We start from the raw sequence: 26,081 nt of genomic DNA on the forward strand, positions 1-26,081 counted from the left end.
CTGAAGCTATCCTCACACAGGCTACACGGGCTGCTGTGTTACCAACTGATGACCAATCCTTGTGGCGTTTGGCTGCGGATTATAGGCGGCTCAAGCAGATTGCAAACGAAAAAATAATGAGAGGAAGAAAAATAAGTTCGAGTCTCGGCCCGGCTCAGAGTTTTAATATCCCATGAAGTTTCACATCAGCGCACACTCCGCTGCAGAGTGAAAATTTCATTCTAAATAAAAAAATCAATACGATGATGAAAATGACGCGGAAATGTATTAGAAATATAAAAAATTACATTTAAACCAATTAACTGTGTGGTGTCACCGCCAGACACCACACTTGCTAGGTGGTAGCTTAAATCGGCCGCGGTCCATTAGTACATGTCGGACCCGCGTGTCGCCACTGTCAGGATCGCAGACCGAGCGCCACCACAAGGCAGGTCTCGAAAGACGTACTAGCACTCGCCCCAGTTGTACGACGACGTTGCTAGCGACTACACTGACGAAGCCTTTCTCTCATTTGCCGAGAGACAGTTAGAATAGCCTTCAGCTAAGTTAATGGCTACGACCTAGCAAGGCGCCATTAACCATTTGTAACGTTGCATGTACCTCAAGATAGAGTCTCACTTGTATCACCCAGAATGCTGTATACCAAAGGACAATATAAAAGTTAAGTGTTCTAGTAGCTACGTTCTTTTCTTTATCACATTCATTACGAATCCTGTTCCAGACTTAACGCCAGACGGCGTGAGTTGACGCGTGCCCTTTCGGCTACTTTACTGTGGACTGGCTGCCTTAACAGTCCACTACAAACTGAACAAAAATAACAAAGTCTTCTGATTTGCTTTAGAAAACTTAGAAATTTCGCTGTATTTGACGAGATTCGAAACTACGACCATCTATACCTTAGTCTTATACTCTAACCATTGCACTGCGCGATTACATTTTCAAAAATTGTATTGTTTATGACTCTGGAGGCTCAATAGCAACGATTAAAAATTTTGGCTTCACGCAATGTCGTGTGAAACTTACCTAATGCAAGCTGATCTCTGTGATCATAATAACTGAATATGTGCCGCTGAATGGTGTGGTTACCATTTGTGATTAAACACGAAATAAAATGGCTAGATACAGCATTCAGCATCCAAACACATCAAGAAAGAAAGCCGGACAAGAATTTGGAAGTGAACCGACTAATTGTTGTGGCAGTTTGGCAACGGTGTACGGTTCGGACGTGACTTTGAGCGCTCTGATTCCAAGAAACCTCCCACAACGCTTGAAGTGTTCACCATCAAGTAATTTTAATCGGACTATAGTGAAGTTCATAACATCAAAGAAGCACTGATAGAATATATCATTTAACACCGAAGTGCTGTATTTGGATTATCGAATAACAGTCTGTCGGGCACCCCTATAAGTAAGCACCCGTTAAAAATAGTGTCAAATCAAATAATCCAGTACACTCGTAAATGAAGGTTGGGAGCGGAACATTGCTACGAGAATGATTCAGATGAAAATCTTAAAAGTGAAATAAAATTTCTGAAAGTTGTACTATCGATTTGACAGTTGACAGAAGCTCTCCTTGTGTTTCGACAAACTACTGGCTGCTGGCAACCTTTTCTTGCAGCACAGAAAAATGGTTCAAATGGCTCTGAGCACTATGGGACTCAACTGCTGTGGTCATCAGTCCCCTAGAACTTAGAACTACTTAAACCTAACTAACCTAAGGACATCACACACACCCATGCCCAAGGCAGGATTCGAACCTGCGACCGTAGCAGCAGCGCGGCTCCGGACTGGAGCGCCTAGCACCGCACGGCCACCGCGGCCGGCATCACAGAAAAGGAAGCTACGAGTATGTCAGTGCAAAGATGGTTGCCTCATTGTCGACTTGCACCGCGTTGGAACAGCGGTCTGTGGTATGTCTGTTGCGTAATGAAGCCATTAAACCTGTGGAAATGCATCGCAGGATGAAAGCAGACAACGGCGATTCGTGCGTGTTACTGCAATAAATGTACAGCTGGTGCAGAAGGTATAAAAGAGGCATACCTGTGGTGGAAGACTCCCCTGCCCCCACCCCCTCCACGGGCCAGGCGCACTGCGGCACTGCCAGAGCTTGTGAAGGAGAACAGGCTTATTACTGTAATCGAAATAGCCACTGTTTCGAAAAAAAAATGTTGGTTCAATACGCAATGTTGTCCATGATGTGCCACGATTCAATAGTTTGTAAGATGGGTACCACGTCAGGTGGCTGCAGAATTGAGAGGTAGTCGCGTCGATATTTGTGAAGAATTTTTGCATCATTTCCAGGTGGAAGGTAATGGATTTCTGGACAAGTTAAAGGAAATGAAACCTGGATGCGCTGTCAGCAACCTGAAACGAGAAGGTCGAGCGAATAAGCCGGGCGGGATTAGCCGAACGGTCTAGGGCGCTGCAGTCATGGACTGTGCGGCTGGTCTCGGCGGAGGTTCGAGTCCTCCCTCGGGCATGGGTGTGTGTGTTTGTCCTTAGGATAATTTAGGTTAAATAGTGTGTAAGCTTAGGGACTGATGACCTGAGCGGTTAAGTCCCATAAGATTTCACACACATTTGAACACATTTTTTTTCGAGCGAATAATGGCGCCATGGTTCTTCGACGAAACCAAAGAAATTCCGCACTTAAACATGCTCACTCTGGGCAGGAAGACGGTTAATTTAAACATAAGTGATTCTGGACTTAAGCCTATCTTAAGCCAATTTACAATAAAAAAAAGACGTACCACGAATGAATTATCCGAATGGGACGAAAATTGGTAGATGTGATGAACGTGTAAATACAAACAAATTATTACAATTTCAGAAATTTGGATGATTTATTCAAGAGATAGAGCTTCGCAAACTGAGCAAGTCAAGAACACGTTGGTCCACCTCTAGCTGTTATGCAAGCAGTTATTCGGCTTGGTAACGATTGGTAGAGTTGTTGCATGCCCTCCTGAGGGATACGATGGCGAATTCCGTCCAACTGGCACATTATATCGTCAAAATCATGAACTGATTGGAGTGCTCTGCCGATAATGCTCCAAACGTTCTCAACTGGGGAGAGATCGGGTGACGTTGCTGGCCAAGGCAGGTTTGGGGAGCACGAAGGCAAGCAGCAGAAACTCTCGCCATGTGTGGGCAGGCTTATTTTGCTTAAATGTAAGACCAGGATGGCCTTCCATGATTGGCAACAAAACGGTTTGTAGAATTTCGTCGACGTACCGTTGCGCTGTAAGGGTGCCGCGAATGACAACCAAACGGTTCCTCCTATGAAAATAAATGGGATCCCAGACTATCACTCCTGGTTGTCAGGCGGTATCTCGGGCGACAGTCGAGTTGATATCCCACCGTTGCTCGGGGCGTGTCCAGACACGTCCCCAGCCTGGAATCTCACTGACTGCAGTGGAACTGTCTTGAGCGATGAGTTCCGCTTGGAACTGTGCCTCCATGGCCAGCGAAGACTTGTCTGGAGACACCCCGGGCAGTGGTGGGATATCAACTCGACTGTCGCCCGAGATACCGCCCGACAACCAGGAGTGATAGTCTGGGATGCCATTTATTTTCATAGGAGGAACCTTTTGGTTGTCATTCGGGGCATCCTTAAAGTACAGCGGTGCTTAGTCGATATTCTACGACCAGTTTTGTTGCTCTCCAAGGCAGGCTCTCCTGGGCCTACATTTCGGAAAGAAAATTCTCGCCAGTACACGGCGAGAGTTACTATTCCTTGTCTTCGTGCTTGCTTGGCCGGCAAGTTCGCCGGATCTCTCCAACGTTTGGAGCATTATGTGCAGGGCGTTCCAATCAGCTCGAGACTTTAACGATCTAAGGCGCCAATTGGACGGAATCTGGCACGATATCTTTCAGAAGGACATCCAACAACTCTATCAATCACTGCCAAGACGAATATATGTATAAGGGCCAGAGGTGCACCAATGCGTTATTGAGTTGCTCAATTTGTGAATCTCTTTCTCTTGAATAAATCACCCATCTTTCTTAAACCGTCATCAGCTATCTGTCAGTAACGTGTACATCACCTCTACCGATTTCCAACCCAACCGGGTAATTCCTTCGTGGTGCATCGTTTATTTTTTTATTTATTTATTTGTTTTTTGTGCTAGAGTGTATTTTTCTTCCAAAGAGACGCCGTTATTTACCTAACACAATGCAAACTAAACATTCGGTTTTCTGTTGGCAGTTTCCAATGGCTGCTCCTCGAATTATACCATAAAGAAATTCGCTCTAACTGGTCTAAAGGGGATATCCCTAGCTTCGCTATCCGTGTGTTCAGAGACATAATCGCTCCAGTTGAAATAAACAGTCGTGAGGCAAAATTTAAACAGCTCTGCGATATCGAGAGGAACCATGGTAAACAGCAATACCACATCAAACTAACTAACACATTCTCCCGCTGAAGCAGTATGCCGTTCAATTTACTGATAAAATCAGCCGAATTCTTGATAAAGGAGTCCGATCGGACCCGATACAGTCATAATAATATTATCAAGAACTTGGCAATCAAATAACGAGACGAATCAGTGGTACTCACTTCCGGAAAGCGTTTGACTCGGTGCCCCACAGCAGACTCCTAACTAAGGTACGAGCATATGGGATTGGTTCCCAAGTATGTGAGTGGCTCGAAGACTGCTTAAGTAATAGAACCCAGTACGTTGTCCTCGATGGTGAGTGTTCATCGGAGGTGAGGGTATCATCTGGAGTGCCCGAGGGAAGTGTTGTAGGTCCGCTGTTGTTTTCTATCTACATAAATGATCTTTTGGATAGGGTGGATAGCCCGCATCTCGTGGTCGTGCGGTAGCGTTCTCGCTTCCCACGCCCGGGTTCCCGGGTTCGATTCCCGGCGGGGTCAGGGATTTTCTCTGCCTCATGATGGCTGGGTGTTGTGTGATGTCCTTAGGTTAGTTATGTTTAAGTAATTCTAAGTTCTAGGGGACTGATGACCATAGATGTTAAGTCCCATAGTGCTCAGAGCCATTTGAACCATTTTTGGTTCAAATGGTTCAAATGGCTCTGAGCACTATGGGACTCAACTGCTGTGGTCACCAGTCCCCTAGAACTTAGAACTACTTAAACCTAACTAACCTAAGGACATCACACACATCCATGCCCGAGGCAGGATTCGAACCTGCGACCGCAGCAGTCGCACGGTTCCGGACTGCGCGCCTAGAACCGCGAGACCACCGCGGCCGGCTGAACCATTTTTGATAGGGTGGATAGCAATGTGCGGCTGTTTGCTGATGATGCTGTGGTGTACGGGAAGGTGTCGTCGTTGAGTGACTGTAGGAGGATACAAGATGACTTCGAAAGGATTTGTGATTGTTGTAAAGAATGGCAGCTAACTCTAAATATAGATAAATGTAAATTGATGCAGATGAATAGGAAAAAGAATCCCGTAATATTTGAATACTCTATTAGTAGTGTAGCGCTTGACACAGTCACGTCGATTAAATATTTGATCATCATGCGAATGTTACGGAAATGCTTCAGGAACTCGGGTGGGAGTCTCTAGAGGAAAGGAGGCGTTCTTTCCGTGAATCGCTACTGAGGAAATTTAGAGACTCGTGGTCGTGCGGTAGCGTTCTCGCTTCCCACGCCCGGGTTCCCGGGTTCGATTCCTGGCGGGGTCAGAGATTTTCTCTGCCTCGTGATGACTGGGTGTTGTGTGCTGTCCTTAGGTTAGTTAGGTTTAAGTAGTTCTAAGTTCTAGGGGACTGATGACCATAGATGTTAAGTCCCATACTGCTCAGAGCCATTTGAAATTTAGAGAACCAGCATTTGAGGCTGACTGCAGTACAATTTTACTGCCGCCAACTTACATTTCGCGGAAAGACCACAAAGACATGATAAGAGAGATTGGGGCTCGTACAGAGGCATATAGGCAGTCATTTTTCCCTCGTTTTGTTTGGGAGTGGAACAGGGAGAGAAGATGCTGGTTGTGGTACGAGGTACCCTCCACCACGCACCGTATGGTGAATTGCGGAATATGTATGTAGATGTAGGTCTCAGAGCAACACTTTGGCAACCCATAAAGGCTTGATGGTAGCGCAACTGAATTGATCAGACTTTTACTGAGCGCTCTGTTCGTTAGAGGACTTTATTATCAACTACGTAACAGTTCCATGCGGTGGTGACTTGTTTCAGCACTAGGATTCGATATGTTGCCCTCCGGATAAGAACATTAACGCGTTTTGGCGGTTTAACGGCCTCAGCAGGGAGCGATATTTGCAAACATAGGCGGACTCGCGACTCGGCGACAGCCGCCGCCACACCTGAGCGCTGCCGCGCGGCAGTGCGGGTGAAGGCACGCTCGGCGGGTGCTGATAGCGATAGGCTTATCTGGCCGGCCGGCCGTGTCGCGGAGCCGCTATCTGCCCGCCGCCGGCAGTGGATGCGGCACGCCTGTGCGAGCACCAGGACCCGCCCTCCCGCGGTGCACACGGCCACCTCCTGGTTCTGCCACACCGCCGACTCTTCACGCGGGCGAGCGGATTTCCTTACACTCATCTGGACGTCACCACTCGCCAGGTAAAGTACACCGACATATGGACAAATGGGGAAGGCACTTGTTCGCCTGCTCAGAACTGCGACTGCAGTATAAAAATGTTATAAGAACTTAAGTGGTTGATAATTAAGTCCTCTGTCTAACAGTGCGTTCAGGAAAGTCTTCAAATCAGTTGCGCTACCATCAAGCCTTTATGAGTTGCCAAAGTGTTGCTCTGAGATCTATAGCGAGCACCATTGCCAAGTTACTGACAACATTATTACGACTGTATTGGGTCCGATTGCACTCCTTTCTCAAGAATTCGGCAGATTTTATCAGTAAATTGAACGGCATAATGGTCCAGCCAGAGTGTATGTTAGTTAGTTTGATGTGGTTTCGCTGTTTACGATGGTTCCTCCCAATATTGCAGAGCTGCTTAAATTTTGCCTCGCGACTGTTTATTTCAACTGGGACGATGATGCTTATGAACACACGGATAGCGTACCTAGGAAGACCCCCTTAAGACCAGTTAGAGCGAATTTCTTTATGGCATAATTCGAGGAGCAGCCATTGGAAACTGCCAGCAGAAAGCCGAATATTTAGTTCCGGTACATAGGTGATGTGTTTGTTTTGTGGAGGCATGGCAGACAGGAACTAGGTCGTTTTCACAAGCATCTCAACGGGGTTAATACGAAGATTCACTTTATCATGGATGAAAAGGCAGGCGGCACTTGTTCGCCCGCTCAGAACTGTGACTGCAGTATAAAAATGTTCTAAGAACTGTTACGTGGTTGATAATTAAGTCCTCTGTCGGACACAGCGCTCAAGAAAGTCTGTTCAATTCATTTGCGCTACCATCAAGCCTTTATGGTTTGCCAAAGTGCATAAGGAACATGTTGCTCTGAGACCTAGAGTTGGTACCACTGGTTCGTCTCCTTATTCGATTGCCAAGTTCCTGACAACATTATTACGACTGTATTGGGTCCGATCGGGCTCCTTTATCAAAAATTCGTCAGATTTTATCAGTAAATTGAACGGCATAATGGTCCAGCCGAAGAATATGTTAGTTAGTTTGATGTGGTATCGCTGTTTACGATGGTTCCACCCGATATTGCAGAGCTGTTTAAATTTTGCCTCACAACTGTTTATTTCAACTGGAACGATGATGTCTACGAACACGCGGATAGCTAGCTATGGAGGGCCCCCTAAGACCAGTTAGAGCGAAATTCTTTATGGCATAATTCGAGCTCCGCAGCTCGTGGTCGTGCGGTAGCGTTCTCACTTCCCGCGTCCGGGTTCCCGGGTTTGATTCCCGGCGGGGTCAGGGATTTTCTCTGCCTCGTGATGACTGGGTGTTGTGTGATGTCCTTAGGTTAGTTAGGTTTAAGTAGTTCTAAGTTCTAGGGGACTAATGACCATAGATGTTAAGTCCCATAGTGCTCAGAGCCATTTGAACCATCTGAATCATAATTCGAGGAGCAGCCATAGAAACTGCCAACAGAAAGCCGAATATTTAGTTCCGGTACGTTTTGTGGGGGCATCGCATAAAGGAACTATATCGTTTTCACAAGCAACTCAACGGGATTAATACGAAGATTCACTTTACCATGGTTGAAAAGGCAGGCGGAAGATTACATTTTCTTGATGTGCTAGTTATCAAGAAAGATGGTAGCACCGTAGGCTACACAGTTTACAAAAAACCCACGGACACAGACCGTTACCTACACCGGGATTCGAACCACCACCCACAACAAAGCCGTGGCGTTGTAAAAACATTGGGAATAGAGCAAGTAACATTGCGAATCATAGCTGGTTAAGGCGGAATTAAAACATTTCACCAATTCTTTGCTCAAGAATGGTTATTCGTTCGTTGAGATAAAGAGAGCGTTAAGATTGCCGTGCAAAAATCATAGCGATCTACAAGCACCTGCGAAATAAAAAAGTTTTCTGTCTTTCGTTAAGGACTTTACTGACCGCATGGGACAAATCTTGACAAAACGAAACTCCGCGATAATATACAGACCCTCACGGAAGATATATCACCTAAAATTGATCAAGGATGACCGCAAACCGCTGGAAAAAGCAGGAATTTATAGGATGCACTTGTGGGAAGGTGTACGCGGATACTACAAAAAGAATGGCCAAAACACGACTAGAAGAGCACAAGGGGGGAGAGATAGGTAGATCAGCTGTTGCGGAACATGCTTTCCAGCCAAGAGACCACAACATTCATTTTCATACGACTCAAGCGGTGGCAGCCAGAAGCGGATCCTATGAAAGGTTGTACAGAGGCCATAGAAACTATTAAACATCCCAGGCACTTCAATGGAAGGGAAGAGGGCAAGAAACTGAATGACGTTTTGATCCCAGTGCCGAGGAAGATGTATACCTGTCTTCCACCATGGGATGACAGCAACAGCACACGACAGCAACCGACAACGGCCAGTTACGCCCGGGTATGCAAAACATGTAATGTCACGCCACTGCGCTGGAGCGCGCGTAAAACGGAACTTTGCTGCAGTCAGTAGCGAACCAGGGTGTAAATCGGACACTCAAAGAAGCTACGATTCCCTTTGAAAATGTCCTCCGCAGACGGGGACGAAACCGTAAGACCGAAGCGTAACAGCCGCAATGTTTTGTTAATTGCGAGTATAAAAACCATCACACATCGTAACCAACCGCAGTTTGCTAAATTTTCCCGTCTATAATGTCATATTGCATCCTACTTCATATCCTTTCTTTTTAGTAAGTAATTTTTGTATTGCGAGTTGCAAGAGTTAAAACCTCGTCGCCTGGTACATTTTTTTTTTCGCCACACATGATCCAAGAAAATTTATTTGCAGGGGATATCGTGATGGTGAGGGACGAGACAGGGACACTTCCTGAGCATTTTGGCGTAAGGAACCGGCGGTCTTCGGCGACTCGTTACAGAGGAATAATGTAATTATGATGTATTCGGGTTGTTACCCCCCGATTACCTACGTTTCTGTGAAAATACCTCCAGAACAGTGAGAAGGTTAATAATATGCGATCATCGAAATTTATAACACACGACACAGATGCAGAAGTGTTGTGATGTGGTCGACATATAGCGGGAATGGCTCAGCATAATCTTGCTGTCGTGCTCTTCCGTTGCATTCAGTGGACGAGGTGCATACCGATCAGCTCTTCATCAGTGAACTCGTCCATATTGCTGAGTTTCACTTTTAATAAACAACTAACTCTGCGGGAAAAACAAACCCGAGACAGAACTCAGCAGCAGTGAATGCAGACTCGTGGGTGAAGGGTAAAGTTGGCATTACTGTTGTCGAGAGAAAGCACCGTAACTGAATGGAACGAGGTAGTTTGCAAACAAGGCACACAGTGCGTATACCGTTGACATTTTCAGTGTTGTGCAGATAAGGCAGATACAAAAATAAATAGGTGTAGGAAATCAAACGAAATAAAACCCCTCTGTATCGAACCAGTGGAGGACACAGATTACTTATACTTAAATACTCAGAAAATATCCCTTAGCAACCTCCGAAATTTTGTCGTTAGAGTTTGGATTCAGTCTGTGGAGTTCGGGTTCACCTCGTATACAACATCGATTGAAAAAGTTTACTGGTTATTTATTTCATTTATTTCCACAACGCTCTTCGAAGGTTTCCATCAAGAGATTGATTTATGTAGATTAATGTGGCATGTGTGTATTGTGTTGTGGCTTTGGAGTAGCTTGTGACAGTGCCCAGTAGAGAAAGACAAAAAGGAAAGTTGAAGTTTAGCATGATCTACAACACCTCGCTCATTGCATATTGTTTTGATAACAACGCCTCGTCCGAAACCATTGCAAATGGCTATGACGCATGGTCTGCTTTTCCTGATATCATCTCATGCACCGACGATAGGCAAAACGTAATAATGCTCGATCTGATAAAAATACGACAGCAAGGTGAGGTGCAGACGTGAAGGGTATGACATTTAATTTGAAGTTATTGCGTACGTTCGTACCGTTTTTCCGTAAGTTTAATAAACACAGAAGATACACATGATGCTGATGCTGGAGAATTCAAATTCAAATGCGTGTAAAATCTTATGGGACTTAACTGCTAAGGTCATCAGTCCCTAAGCTTACACACTACTTAACCTAAATTATCCTAAGGACAAACACACACATTGTCTCATAGCCTGTGTCAACACATTCGCCCAGGATTCATCATTACTTGGATGCTGCACCGGATCCACTCCCATGGCCTCGAGGTTATTGAGGAATGTTGGAACGTCCGGATACTCTCATTCGAAGTGATCGACGGATGACAATAAAACACCTCGCTGCTCAACTGGACGTCTCTGTTGGTAGTACTGACACACTCGACCATCAGTTGGGGTACTAAAAAATGTGTGCCCGCTGGCTTCCTCGGTTTCCGACTTCCAACTGTTTGACCCAATGAAGGACCACCCAGCGGCAGGCGCTGCGTGGATGACGGGGAGGTTACTGTTGCAGTAAAACGTTGACTCCGACAGCGACCAGTAGGGTTGGGATGGCGGTTATCGCTGAAACAGCCGGCTTGCGGCTATATCTATTTTCTTCGACACCCGTTTATCTTGACTGTTAAAATCGCTCAAAGTAACCGGTTTCTGAAATAACCAGTTTTCGCTTTTTATTCCTATTATTTCCTGTAATAATCACAGATATCGAACAAATGGTTCAAATGGCTCTGAGCACTATGGGACTTAGCGTCTGAGGTCATCAGTCCCCTAGAACTTAGAACTACTTAAACCTAACCAACCTAAGGACATCAGACACATCCATGCCCGAGGCAGGATTCGAACCTGCGACCGTAGCGGTCGCGACGGCCGCTCCGGCCGGCTATCGAACAGACATTGAAAATTTTGACTCCCTCAGTTTCAAGACTCGTAGAATCAAAATACTAAATTAAATAAGCAAATAAAAGAGAAATTAATCCGTCCACTGTTCGCTGCTTTTCTCGAAGTGTTCGAACGCTACGAAAGATCACTAGTATTCTTATATTGATTCTAATTTTTTTCAAACTCTGCTCAAAAATCATGTTGTTATCCGGGATGATACAATTTTTGTGGCATTAGGAATAATCAGCGCTAAAGAGTAAAAGCTGAGGTTGAAGAACTCTATTTGTAGTGTTAATTTGTCCGTTTACAAGGGCTACAAACAGATAAAGGTATATTACGTAGACATAGGCAACAGATCAGCTACATTCTATTTTTGTCTAACCTATGAATGAATTGCTAAGTTTGAAGTTTTCTCCTCAAATGTCTCACGTTTGTCGTGGAGACTAGGGACGGTGCCATTCTGTAATACAAATCATGTCCGACAACGACACTGAGAAAGTACCATCTGGAGCAAATGGGGTATGTTCTGCACCCTGCATGTACACGCTACCAGCTAATAGACTACGCCACATGGTAACAGGTATTGTCTCAGTCACGCTAAACTATTTCTCATGCCATGTGTTTGTTGCTCGTTTCTGCCGGCATTCTTATTAAAACGCCACTTACAGCTTTTCCCTTTTTCTGTTATAACACGACATTTCAAAGCAGTGAAATTAAAACGTACTCTTTTTTTTAAAAAGAAGCTTTATTTTAAAACCAAAAATTTTAACACTACTGCTGCATTTGTTAATTGATATTTCGTTTCTTTTTACCCGGTTCTTAGTAAAAAATAAAAAGCACCTGTTGTAACCGAGGCCAAACAAATACCGAAAAATACCGGTTGGTTATTCAGTGCTAAAATACCGGTACAGATGTTAACTAGTCGTTTTCTCCCATCTCTGCAGTAGAGTGGTACCAGTGGGCATCCAGGTCCTCCCAATAAGGTGGCGCAAGACGGTCGCATTGAATGGAAATTATATTGGAAAGTAGGCTTTTGTAGCCAAAATAGTGGGGAGTAATATGGTGTTTGGAACCCTGAATTAAACCAACCTGGTTTCAGAAAAAAGAATACGCTACATTACTTATTGAACGCCCCTCATTCATTGCCGCTAGCACTTACAATTTGTATTTATCATCAAATAATGTAAACTATGTGTTTTTACATGTAACATGGTAATTTACAAAAGTAGTGTTCTATGTTAGATGTAACTTATAACAAGCGTGTGATTCTTCAGTTTTTCTCGGCATGTTACTTGATCGAACAACCCACGGGTGTTCTACCAGTTCATAGTGAACAAATGTTCAAAAGCCGGCCGGAGTGGCCATGCGGTTCTAGGCGCTACAGTCTGGGACCGCGAGGCCGCTACGGTCGCAGGTTCGAATCCTGCCTCTGGGATGGATGTGTGTGATGTCCTTAGGTTAGTTAGGTTTAATTAGTTCTAAGTTCTAGGCAACTGATGACCTCAGAAGTTAAGTCGCATAGTGCTCAGAGCCAACCAAATGTTCAAAAACGTGTGAATTCGTAAGGGCCAATATGCTGAGGTCATCGGTCCATAGACTTCATACTACTGAAACTAACTTATGCTAAGAACAACACACACTCATGCCCGAGGGAGGACTCGAACCTGCGGCGGGAGAGGCAGCGCAGTCCGTGACATGACACCCTAAACCACGCGGCCACTCCGCGCGGCCATAGCGAAAATGCAGTATACCCGTGGACCTTTCGAAAACATTTATTGTAATACATGTAATATAAAATATATAGAACACGTGGTTAAGTGTAAGAGAGATGCTGATGGCCCTAATCTTGCTAGATTAAAAACATCAATAAATGAAATATTGGAATAACCGAGCAACTCCGGCCGCTGTGGCCGAGCGGTTCTAAGCGCTTCAGTCCGGACACGCGCTGCTGCTACGGTCGCAGATTCGAATCCTGCCTCGGGCATGGATGTGTGTGATGTCCTGAGGTTAGTTAGGTTCAAGTAGTTCTAAGTCTAGGGAACTGATGACCTCAGATATTAAGTCCCATAGTGCTTCGAGCCATTTGACCCATTTAACCGAGCACCCTGAGTTATTATCTAGAAAGAAATATAAAATTCATGTAAACTGGAAATATCGTTTACGCTAGATAATATTTTGAAATGACATATGTAGTGCAGCTACATCGGTCCAGACAGCAGTGCGCGTCAAGCAATGTCCCGGCCACGGATCGAATCCGGCCGGTGGATTAGCGCCGAGGGCCGGTGTGCTGGTCAGCCTGAATGTGGTTTTTAGGCGGTTTTCCACAACTCACTAGGCGAAAACTGGATTGGTACCCAAGTCTTACCTCTGTTAACACGATTTGCAAACCTTTAGAAAACTGTCACTCGCTTTCACTCGCGGACAGTTGGGGTACATGCATTCGTCCCGAGGGGTAACGGGATGGCAACAGGAAGGGCATTCGGCCATTCCTTAAATTAACAATGCCACATCCGTTCATAGTCATGCCGACCTTGCTCCGATGCGGTACGAAGGCAGAAGAACAAGAAGAAAAAGATTTAGTGTATGCATTACATTAAAGTGCATCCTCTATGACAAGCTCAGTACAGTGGAAATATCCAGTGTACTGAGATAGGTAGCCATGTTATCAACAGCGTGGTGAGTGTGCATTGCTGTCTGTTTCTTGGAGGCCTAACAGCCTTGTATATCCTCTTTATCGGGTCGTTACGGAGCGACTTATCCAGCTGGACTGAAAATGAGTGTGAGGGAATCGACCTGGCTGCCATTAGAGAAGCATCAGACGGGCATCCGAAGTCTCTCATCAGACACAGCATATCCAGGCGCCTCTGTTGCTAAAAATGGACACCGCCCTTCTGCAACGAGAGTGGACAAAAAAATGGCTCTGAGCACTATGGAACTTAACGTCTGAGGTCATCAGTCCCCTAGAACTTAGAACTACTTAAACCTAACTAACCTAAGGACATCACACACATCCATGCCCGAGGCAGGATTCGAACCTGCGACCGTAGCGGTCGCGCGGTTCCAGGTTGAAGCACCTAGAACCGCTCGGCCACAACGGCCGGCACAATTGACAATTTCTGTCACCTTCCGTAATGTCAATTTTGCCAGTTGGGGGACCCTGTGTAGTATCACGATCTATAGCTGAAAGACGGACGTTGTGTGTCGTTGCGTGTTATAGTCAGCCGGCCGTAGATGCTCCATCAGAGATCACTAAGCCCTGTTGCCCACGGTCGCCGCATGGAATACTTGAACTCGCGAGAATGGTCGGCTTTAGATAATATATTTACTCGCATCGTGACGCTGTTTTGCATGCTGGGTGTAAAATTACTATCGTTTCTACGCGGTCCAGTGACATTATTGTGACCACCGGCTATGTTCGACGTCAACGTGCAGTAACCACTCATAGACTGGCAGGTGGTAGCACTATTTGTAGACGCAATCACATTCTTATGACACAGTCATAACCGGTTTCGGCCATACAATGACCATCTTCGGATTCTAAAGGCGACATACACTGAACACAGGTTCATGCGTTGTTGGTACCTTCCAGGACCTCACTGATGCTCTCCCTGTATGTCTCGCAGCGGTCCGCTCTCCAAACTGTGGTTGTTCCTGTTTTTCTTGTGTGGTCGCATTAATGTGGCCGAAGAGTGTACAGTGATGTATCTATAGGAGAATTAAGGCAGAGAAAAGTGGATGAGTTTATAGACAATTGTTACATACGGGTACTTCAGGCAAACGTCCCATCTTCATGGCAATGATGAACCGCAGAACTTCATGGCGAGTGCTGGCACAAAACTAAAGTACTGCAGCAGGTATTCCCCCACAGTTTGGTGGCGTCTGCAGTGATTTTCACTGCGTGAATGCATTCCTTTCTATTAGCCTGACGTCAAACGAACTGTTCCTTAGCATCAGTTATCTCTTTTAATACAGACAGAGCCTACCCGTTGACAACAAATCGTCTTTTCGAATGCACTACGTTGATGGTAGAGAACACGGGAAAAGCACTGGAAGTAAATGCTAAGTCATAGAGCGTATTACTCCTCGTTAAACATGAGGAACGCCGAGCACAGTAACCTGCAGAAACAGTAAATATCATTAATGATACAAGCCGAGCTGTATTGAAAAAGGACGATATTTGTGCACTTGTAGGGATGTTATGTACGTCTACATATCTCCTGCTCTGCCAATTGTACTCATTCGGTGTTTAAGCCACTGACTTGTTCAATTATTACGTCCGCTTAGCAACCAACTCAGCTGGACTATGGAGTCGGATTGCAAAGTTATAGGTCGATGGGACGACGTGCAGGCGCTCGTATCGCAACTCTCCTTATTTTATTTGTAACGGTGAAGGCTACAAGTGCACAAGGTCTTGCATGTCTGCAGATGGCTTTATAGTTTTTCAATTCTGGTTTTTCACTTCAGGTTGAGTAGGCCAGTAACTGTTTTTATCGAATTATGTGAAAGCGTCGAAAAACATGTCTCCTAATTTTACTTTCGGCACACAAACAATGAAAGATCTGAAGGTGTTACCTGTTGTGTTGAGATGGTGGGAAATTGAGTGATTTTTGAAAGCTATAGCACGTCTAACATTTGTAAAAACGAAGTACAATGGTCTCTTACAGTATTTAATTTATTTTGTATTTGTATTTTGTTAACCATCTACAGACATATGTGTTTAAACTATTTAGCTTCAAAAAATGGTAGTTTACTTATCGAGCATGTGAGACATGTGTGTTGGGGTTTTCGTCGAGACTCAACAAGCAAACAAATTAATCAGGTGGCAGATTATTTATTTAATAATTTATTTCTTATGTGAGCCAGAACTAGTTACTCATGGGAAGAGTCTGTAGATAGTTTATAGTATGCTCTTCACAAAAATTATAAACAAAAGAACTAAAGAATTAATAAAACGTGAAAATCATTGTCAAAAGTATACGAATAAATAACACATCACAGACAAAAGCTGTCCGCTACTGCGAGGAAGTCCTGTACAGAATAGGCGTGTGCCACAAGGAAACCTTTCAACTTTGATTTGAATAGAAGGGGTTCATTACTTTAAATTTTTTCAGTTCTGTTGGAAGCCTATTGAAAATGGAACATACTGAATAGTGCAATGATTAAAGAGACGTTATCCAAGGGCATGTCGTTTTTCTGCTCATTGAACGAACCTTGCAGTGTCTTCTGAGTGCGTATTGTCATCAACAAATCCCATAATGGAATATGTTCAAAAATTCAGTGTCCAAACTAAGAGGGATGATGATGGACACACACACACACACACACACACACACACACACACACACACACACACACACATATTGTAAAGCAACCATGTGTTGGAAACGTATGTTACTGGAGAACTCAGTACGCAGGAGGTTATTGTGTGAGATTGATAATAAAACGATATTACATGTTTTTCATTGGTTTATTGTTCAAATTATTATTACATTAGAATAAATGTCGAAAATGAGAACCATTAACCTCAGCACAGAACCTGTATCGACGTAGCGGGCGTCCTGCTTTCGCTGGAAAATGCGTGGTGTGTTCTGTATTTTTGTGACTGCTGCAAGTATTCTTGCAACCAATTCCGCCTCCGAGTCAACAGGGGTGGAATGCACCTCGGCTTTCGTGTAGCCCCGGAGAAATACCTTGCAGGCCAATGTACAGGTCCTCCCTGGTCGATCCACCGGTTGCCTTTAAGTGCTCATTATTAGTGCTCGGACTGGTTCTGCTATGTGCGCTGGGGCCCCATCGTGCTGAAACCACATCCTACTCCTGCCTTCTGCCTTCAACGGCACTGAAAACAAAGTGCATGTCTCACAGTTCTTCCCATGTGTATCGCTTCATGTTGGCACTGCAACTGTCATGCAGGCACTAGAACCACCTGCTGTTTACTAAGTCAGTGTCGAAGAGCATGACATCGCAACATACTACGTATCTCAGACTAACAGCCGGCCGAAGTGGTCGTGCGGTTCTAGGCGCTGCAGTCTGGAACCGCGAGACCGCTACTGTCGCAGGTTCGAATCCTGCCTCGGGCATGGATGTATGTGATGTCCTTAGGTTAGTTAGGTTTAACTAGTTCTAAGTTCTAGGGGACTAATGACCTCAGAAGTTGAGACCCATAGTGCTCAGAGCCATTTGAACCATTTTTCAAACTAACATTTGGTGTAACAAAGTTAGACGGAACGACTTATCTGCTCCAGTTGTCTATTACGTAAGCATTACGCATGCTCAGTGCTCACGCAGTATGGGTTTCCAGCACATGGTTTCTTTACGAAATATATTTGTTTTTGTCTTCCGTATCGTCCCTGCTAGGTTGGACACTGAATTTTTGAATAATCTGTGTACACGAGCGCCAGAGCTACAATTCCCAGACACCCGAACAACGGTCTACACGAAGTTCGTGATCTTACACCACAGATGTCTCACCGACCTTTTCCAGGCTAAGAATAATCTATGTGAATGCACAGTGTGCCCAAAGAAGTAACACGAAGCAGGATAATAGAGCCAAAACAACGAAAGTAAACAGGCCTTCGCGTTTCAGTGTCAGAGACAAAAAAATGGCTCTGAGCACTATGGGACTTAACATCTGAGGTCATCAGTCCCCTAGGACTTAGAACTACTTAAACCTAACTAACCTAAGGACAGCACACACATCCATGCCCGAGACAGGATTCGAACCTGCGACCGTAGCGGTCGCGCGGTTCCAGACTGAAGCGCCTAGAACATCTCGGCCACACCGGCCGGCAGTGTCAGAGACAGCCGTGGTCGTTCTTATACGACAGACGTAATTATGATTGTAATGAAAAGGAAATTAAGGTGGGTGGAACTTGTAGCCAGGTGAACCACGGAAGTTCTTTGCTGGTTAGCAAAAGACGACGAAAGATGGCAGTTGGAAACATTCAGGGGCAACGTAATTGCGTGCTGTTGAAAACCGCAAATGTAGAGAGATACTGCACAAGGACTTCGTCCAGTTGTGAATGCCAGATGGCTGATGGAGCAGATAACGCGTGTGTTTACATAGAACCGGCGCCTAGGGAAGCTGCGTCGAAGGCCCCGAACCAAATTTGCACATTTTTTCTTGCTTCGGTGCTGTGGCGCCGTAGTAAAATGTGTATAGTGTGGCTATTAGAAATGCGTGTTTCATAAACGAAGCCGTATCACCGAGTCTTGGTACTGAATCCTCTGTTTGTGGCCTTGTAAGGGTCGTATCAAGAGAGGATAGTTTTCGTGAAATGTATGCAAACATTTATAATTTAGTGCTAGACCACAATGCAACACTGTGAATGAGGAAAATTTAATTTTAATGCGAAAATGATCAACAAAAATAAAAGCTAATAAGTGAATAAGAAGACAAAGGCGCCGCTGTAAATTAAAAAAAATGTAAAATAACAGATTGGAATAACTGATACCCAGAGGGTAATTTCATCTGTTAGGGATTCAAAGGCTAAGTAAACGTAGCCAGCAGGTTGAACTATAAGTAAATGCATTATCATACACTCCTGGAAATAGAAAAAAGAACACATTGACACCGGTGTGTCAGACCCACCATACTTGCTCCGGACACTGCGAGAGGGCTGTACAAGCAATGATCACACGCACGGCACAGCGGACACACCAGGAACCGCGGTGTTGGCCGTCGAATGGCGCTAGCTGCGCAGCATTTGTGCACCGCCGCCGTCAGTGTCAGCCAGTTTGCCGTGGCATACGGAGCTCCATCGCAGTCTTTAACACTGGTAGCATGCCGCGACAGCGTGGACGTGAACCGTATGTGCAGTTGACGGACTTTGAGCGAGGGCGTATAGTGGGCATGCGGGAGGCCGGGTGGACGTACCGCCGAATTGCTCAACACGTGGGGCGTGAGGTCTCCACAGTACATCGATGTTGTCGCCAGTGGTCGGCGGAAGGTGCACGTGCCCGTCGACCTGGGACCGGACCGCAGCGACGCACGGATGCACGCCAAGACCGTAGGATCCTACGCAGTGCCGTAGGGGACCGCACCGCCACTTCCCAGCAGATTAGGGACACTATTGCTCCTGGGGTATCGGCGAGGACCATTCGCAACCGTCTCCATGAAGCTGGGCTACGGTCCCGCACACCGTTAGGCCGTCTTCCGCTCACGCCCCAACATCGTGCAGCCCCCCTCCAGTGGTGTCGCGACAGGCGTGAATGGAGGGACGAATGGAGACGTGTCGTCTTGAGCGATGAGAGTCGCTTCTGCCTTGGTGCCAATGATGGTCGTATGCGTGTTTGGCGCCGTGCAGGTGAGCGCCACAATCAGGACTGCATACGACTGAGGCACACAGGGCCAACACCCGGCATCATGGTGTGGGGAGCGATCTCCTACACTGGCCGTACACCACTGGTGATCGTCGAGGGGACACTGAATAGTGCACGGTACATCCAAACCGTCATCGAACCCATCGTTCTACCATTCCTAGACCGGCAAGGGAACTGGCTGTTCCAACAGGACAATGCACGTCCGCATGTATCCCGTGCCACCCAACGTGCTCTAGAAGGTGTAAGTCAACTACCCTGGCCAGCAAGATCTCCGGATCTGTCCCCCATTGAGCATGTTTGGGACTGGATGAAGCGTCGTCTCACGCGGTCTGCACGTCCAGCACGAACGCCGGTCCAACTGAGGCGCCAGGTGGAAATGGCATGGCAAGCCGTTCCACAGGACTACATCCAGCATCTCTACGATCGTCTCCATGGGAGAATAGCAGCCTGCATTGCTGCGAAAGGTGGATATACACTGTACTAGTGCCGACATTGTGCATGCTCTGTTGCCTGTGTCTATGTGCCTGTGGTTCTGTCAGTGTGATCATGTGATGTATCTGACCCCAGGAATGTGTCAATAAAGTTTCCCCTTCCTGGGACAATGAATTCACGGTGTTCTTATTTCAATTTCCAGGAGTGTATTTTTACTGTGGTTTTCTTTTGCCTTTGCTGTAGGGAACATTATCGATTTACATCAAAGACTGTTACTATATAATAAGAGATACATCACACGATCCAGTAAATTCAGTGGTTGTCTGACAGTTGATATGAGCTATTAGAGCGGCTTCAGCTGACAGGTGCGATTTCTGAGGAAAAAGTCCCTTATCGTGACAAAAGAATGCACAGGCCGTCAAGCTCGAGCAGTCGCTTTCGCAACGGGAAACATTGATCTTCATATCTGTTGCACTGGCGCATCTCATGAAGTTGTTACTGACGTCTCCACTTCACTAAGCTGTCACTTTCGGCTTCATTTTCTCACACAGGCAGCGCTAGTAGATTGAGGAAGACGAGGCTAGAAATCGTACCACGTAATTTTGAATCAGTAAGCAAAAATTCTTACCATGTGATCACAGACAATTATTCATCTCACTTTTCCGTATCTGTGAAGCCATTGAGGTAGTATATACTCTTTATACAGTGTGATGGGGAACTGTCAATTTCAAAGTGAAACATTTGGACTATGAAGCATATCTTATACTGGCTACGTGTTCAAAATAGTGAGACTTTCACATCTGTTCGGCAAATACATGTTACTATTCAGTACTTCGTGCATCTGAATGCTCATTGTAACAGCTCGAATAGATTAGCGCAAATGTGGTAGGGTTTGAGATTGTTTCGCATTGAGTTTATCCACAGGAAAAAGTAAATGTAAATGTCATGTGACTAGGTCATCCCGTTGGGTAGACCGTTCGCCGTGTGCAAGTCTTTCGATTTGACGCCACTTCGGCGACTTCCACGTCGATGGGGATGAAATGATGATGATTAGGGCAACACAACACCCTGTCCCTGGGCGGAGAAAATCTCCGACATAGCCGGGAATCGATCCCGGGCCCTTAGAATTGATATTCTGTCTAGCTGACCACTCAGCTACCGGGGGCGGACAGGAAGAAGTTACAAACGGAGAAATCTGAACAGCGTAAACGAGAACTCGCCGTTATGGTTTCACCGAGGTGAAAAACTATGCTTTCGTCGGTCGTGGGTAAGTCTGAACAGAATTCGAATGCCCGTGAATCACGTCCGCACCCGCCGTTTGGAATCTGGAAGCTGTAATTAGTGTTCCAGGTGCATTGTGTGTATTTGCAAATGTAACATGGCTCCGAAGCTTCCCGGGGACTGGGTGTTTGTGTTTTCCTCATCAGTTCATCATCATTCGGAAAAGTGGCGAGACTGGATATTGTAAAGACTGGGAATTTGTACGGGCGCAGATAACCGCGCAGTTGAGCGCCCCACAAACCAAATTTCATCATGGTCATCATCAGGCGCTTCCATCCGACGTCCACGGTATCAGTGTGTGGCAACGAGCATAAGGCCAGAAACTATGCCGTATTACCTCTACCTAGTTTCCCTGAGATTCGTACAGGTTGTTTTTATGTACCATGTAGGCTGCATTTTATACACAGGGGCACTCATTAAGATAAAAGCATAATTGTGTTTGTTGTTCGGTCTTCAGTTCGAAGACTGATAAATGCACCTCTCCATGCTACTCTATCTTGTGCGGGCCTCTCCAAATAACTGCTGCAAACTACATCCTCCCGATTCTGCTTACTGTATTCATATTTTGGTCTCCCTCTACTATTCTTACAGCCCACACTTTCCTCCAGTATCAAATTGGTGATCCCTTGAAGTCTCAGAATGTGTCCTATCAACCGATCCCTTCCTTTGGTCAAGTTGTGCCACAAATTTCTTGTCTCCCTAGTTCTATTCAGTACCTCCTTATTAGTTACGTGATCGACCCTCCTAATCTTCAGCAGTCTTCTGTAGCACCACATTTCGAAAGTTTCTATTCTCTTTTTATCTGAACTGTCTATCGTCCATGTCTCACTTCCATACATGGCTACAATCCAGACAAATACTTTCATAAAAGATTTGCTAATACTTCAATCTATAATTCAGCGTTAACAAATTTCTCCTCTTCAAAAATACTTTTCTTGCTATTGCCAGTCTGCATTTTATATCGTTTCTATTTCGGCCACCGTCAGTTATTATGTCCAAGCAGCACTACTACTTTATGTGTCTTGTTTCCTGATCTAATTTCCGTTGCGTCATCTGGTTTAATTCGACTATGTTCCATTATCCTTGTTTTGCTTTTGTTGATGTTCATCTTATATCCTCCTTTCAAGACACTGTCCGTTCCATTCAACTGCTCTTCCAAGCTCTTTGCTGTCTCTGATAGAATTAGAATGTCATCTTCAAACCTCAAAGTATTCATTCCTTCTCCCTTAACTTTAATTCCTATTGCAGATTTTTCTGTGGTTTCCTTTACTGCTTGTTCTTTGTACATATTGAATAGCATCGCGGATAGGCTGCAACCCTGTCTCACTCCTTTCTCAACCACTGCTTCCCTTTCATGCCCCTCGACTCTTACAACAAACAATTAGGGTAGGACGCACTGAGCACTTAGTCGTTGATAACAGATCATAACAACAAATAAATTTCATTTTGATTATTACGGGAAAAATGTAAACAACAGTACAAATATATGGGCTGGTAAAAATCTTACGATTTTAAACTTGGCTATAATACAACAACCGTACAAGAATATGATAAGTAAAATATAGACAACCGGTTGCAACAAGATCTTAATTTAACCTGCTTTCGAAATCGACTATGGGTGTCTTCATTAGAAAATCCAAATAGCTACATGTCGTAACAAATGAACGGATTTATGAACAAAATGCTCTCGTCATCTAAAATACTCCATAAGAAGATAATATTAAAACCATATAAAATTTAGAGAAATTCGAACTGACATAAAACTGGTAATTGTCAATAAAATTATGGCTACATGACGTAGCACACTGTTCACCGCTTGGGGGTATTAGAGGAAACTGACAGTTACCAATTTTGTGCCAGTTCCAATGTCTGTAATTTTTATACTGTTTAAATATTGTCTTCTTATGAAATATTTCAGAAGACGAAAGCATTTTGCTCCTAAATATGTTCATCTGTTATTACATTAATTGTTTCGATTTTCTGATGAAGATATCCACAGCCGGCGTCGAAACCAGATTAAAGTAAAATCTTGTTGCAACCTGTTGCTGTATTACGCAAGTCACAGCACAAATACAATAATTTGTCCGAATCGAAATGGTTAGATAACCTTATGGCGATACGACAGCTTCCGTCAGGTAAAAACAAGCAATACTCTCACCAGACCGCCGGTTTGATAGTACAGATACTCTCCATGGGAATGCAGAATCAATTATATGTGCAGATTACAACCTCTTAAACTACCCTTGATTCTGTAAGCTGTATGGGAATGCAGGCTTTCTAGGCCAATATCATTGACGAAATCTTCTCTGGTTAACAGCTGAGTCGTGGCGTCGCGTTGTCGTAACGTTTCGACAAGTTTCCTCCTCGTCATCTTCAGGCGAACTCAAAGCTGCCCTGAACCCGAAGGTTACTTTGACACTGCAGTGCTTTACTAGTCATGGTTCTGTTGGAGGTGGTATGCCATTACCTTCTTCTGTCCTTTGAACTGAGGGGACATATAGTTTAATGTGGACTCCGAACCACCTTGCAATTTGGCATTTTGCACATCGTTAAATCGTTACCAGAGACGAACGAAGGGATAAAAGACTGAACCCCAGACCTTAGAATTTCTTATGTAACACACATTTAGCCACTCGTACGCGAGATCAATTTGCTTAACCTCTAACACAAACAGGCTTTCAAAATGGCAGAGAGCAACAAGGGGCGTAATGTGTTTCGAGAGGGGAGTAATGTCCGGATAGGTGGATTGGAAGGAACGGGTCAACATCCTGGCCACCCCGCTCTCCAGACTTTACGCCACTTGACTTTTTTCTGGTACTATATCAAGGACAGAGTCTTCGTCACACCAGTTGCTGTCGTCGACGAACTGAAGGCTAGTATACAAGCTGCTGTGGGTACTGTGACAGAACACATGTTACGAAACACCTGGTGGGAACTGAAATACAGTCTCGACATTCTCCGAGCTACCAAGGGAGCACATGTTGAGGTTTACTAACGTAAGTGGCCTCAAAAAAAAAAAAAAAAAAAAAAAAAAAACTAGTTACACTAACCTATGTAACGGCATCAAATGTAACTTATTATGTCAAACGGTTATTCTGTTATAAATTTTTATAATCAGGGCAAGACTTTGTGCTCACCCTGTATTACGACCCTGTACATATACCTTTTTTAGGGATCGCGAAGGCAAAATTAAACTAAGTATATCTCGCAGGGAGGGGTTTAAGCAATCGCTCTTTCTCACTTCATACGCGGATTGAATGGACTGCAGCCCTAATAAATGGTACAACAACTACCCTTGAAAAACGCTTCATAGTGGTTTGCACAGTAGATGTAGATGCCGAGCACCGCGTAAATGATAGCCCATGCGTTTCCGTGCGGTGAAGAAAACCTAAAACAGTTGATTCCGCTTTTGGGGGTTCAGCAAATATAGTGGTGTTACTCTCCTTCCCAAGTCGTCAACTGGCAGAGACATGTCACTTGTTACTGAGGACGGTGTACAAGGAAAAGGCGGCGGCCCTGGACAGCCGCGTGGCAACACGGTAGGCAAGCAGTAGTGTTGGAGCCGACATCAGGTGTCTGGTGACGACGAAGCGCTGATAACGCGCCGCTGCTGCGTCACCTCACCGATTGCGTCAAACAAGGCTCCAACAGCAGTCCGCGAACATTCCGCAGAGAAGCTGGCGATGCCCAAACGAATAACCAAGATTTCCGATACTCCCAGTATTGTCGGAACTGACCGACCGAGGTGGTGCGTAAGGTACTGTGACGCCCCTGAACAGTTCCGACACATGTTTAGGCATCTCTCAGAATATATCTGGCCACAGCAAATGTGGTGTCACCGCCAGACACCACACTTGTTAGGTGGTAGCCTTTAAATCGGCCGCGGTCCGTTAGTATACGTCGGACTCGCGTGTCGCCACTATCAGTGATTGCAGACCGAGCGCCGCCACACGGCAGGTCTAGTCTAGAGAGACTTCCTAGCACTCGCCCAGTTGTACAGCCGACTTTGCTAGCGATGGTTCACTGTCTACATACGCTCTCATTTGCAGAGACGACAGTTTAGCATAGCCTTCAGCTACGTCATTTGCTACGACCTAGCAAGGCGCCATATTCAGTTACTATGAATGTATTCTGAACAGATAATATTGTGAATCATGTACCGTCAAGAGCGACGTTCATCATTAATGGATTAAAGTTAAGTATCAAACTAATTACGTCCGCTTTCTGAATTCTCATTCCTTGTAATGTTTCAGACCTCACGTCAGTATGGTTCTTCCCTCCTCACGCCAGCCTGCGTGAGCTAAAAGGCGTGCATTTCGGCCTCCACTCGTAACACGGTGTTGGCTCTTCTGCTAACACAAAAGCAACAACTGCAGGAATATCTATGAGCACAATACAGTAGTAACACACTAAAAAAGAACGACGCACCACGATGAAATTATCCAACTGTGACGGAAATCGATAAATATGATGCACATGTACAGACAAACAAATGATTACAATTTCAGAAAAATTGAATGATTTTTTCAGGAGAGTGATCTCCACAAACTGAACAAACTAATAAAGCATTGGTCCACATCTGGCCCTTGTGCAAGCAGTTATTCGGCTTAGTATTGTTAGAGTTGTTAAATGTTCTCCTGGGGGATATCGTACCACATTCTGTCCAGTTGGCGTGTTACAGAGGTAGTAGTAA

General features: G+C 45.1%; 1 protein-coding gene across 4 annotated transcripts in view; it reads left to right on the plus strand.

The window, feature by feature from the left end:
- The window catches only part of LOC126259235 (myosin heavy chain 95F), a 399,009-nt gene that overhangs the window by 102,671 nt on the left and 270,257 nt on the right, over window positions 1-26,081 (plus strand). For 2 of the 4 annotated variants that reach the window (XM_049955853.1, XM_049955857.1), the window contains exon 1: window positions 6,405-6,549. The exons of the other annotated variants lie outside the window; for them this stretch is intronic. The gene's annotated coding sequence lies outside the window, so the exon portion shown is untranslated. Of the gene's footprint in view, window positions 1-6,404; window positions 6,550-26,081 lie in introns of those variants that run through there. 4 annotated transcript variants of the gene reach the window in all.

The sequence above is a fragment of the Schistocerca nitens genome, chromosome 5 (assembly GCF_023898315.1).
Source record: "Schistocerca nitens isolate TAMUIC-IGC-003100 chromosome 5, iqSchNite1.1, whole genome shotgun sequence".
NCBI lineage: Eukaryota > Metazoa > Arthropoda > Insecta > Orthoptera > Acrididae > Schistocerca > Schistocerca nitens.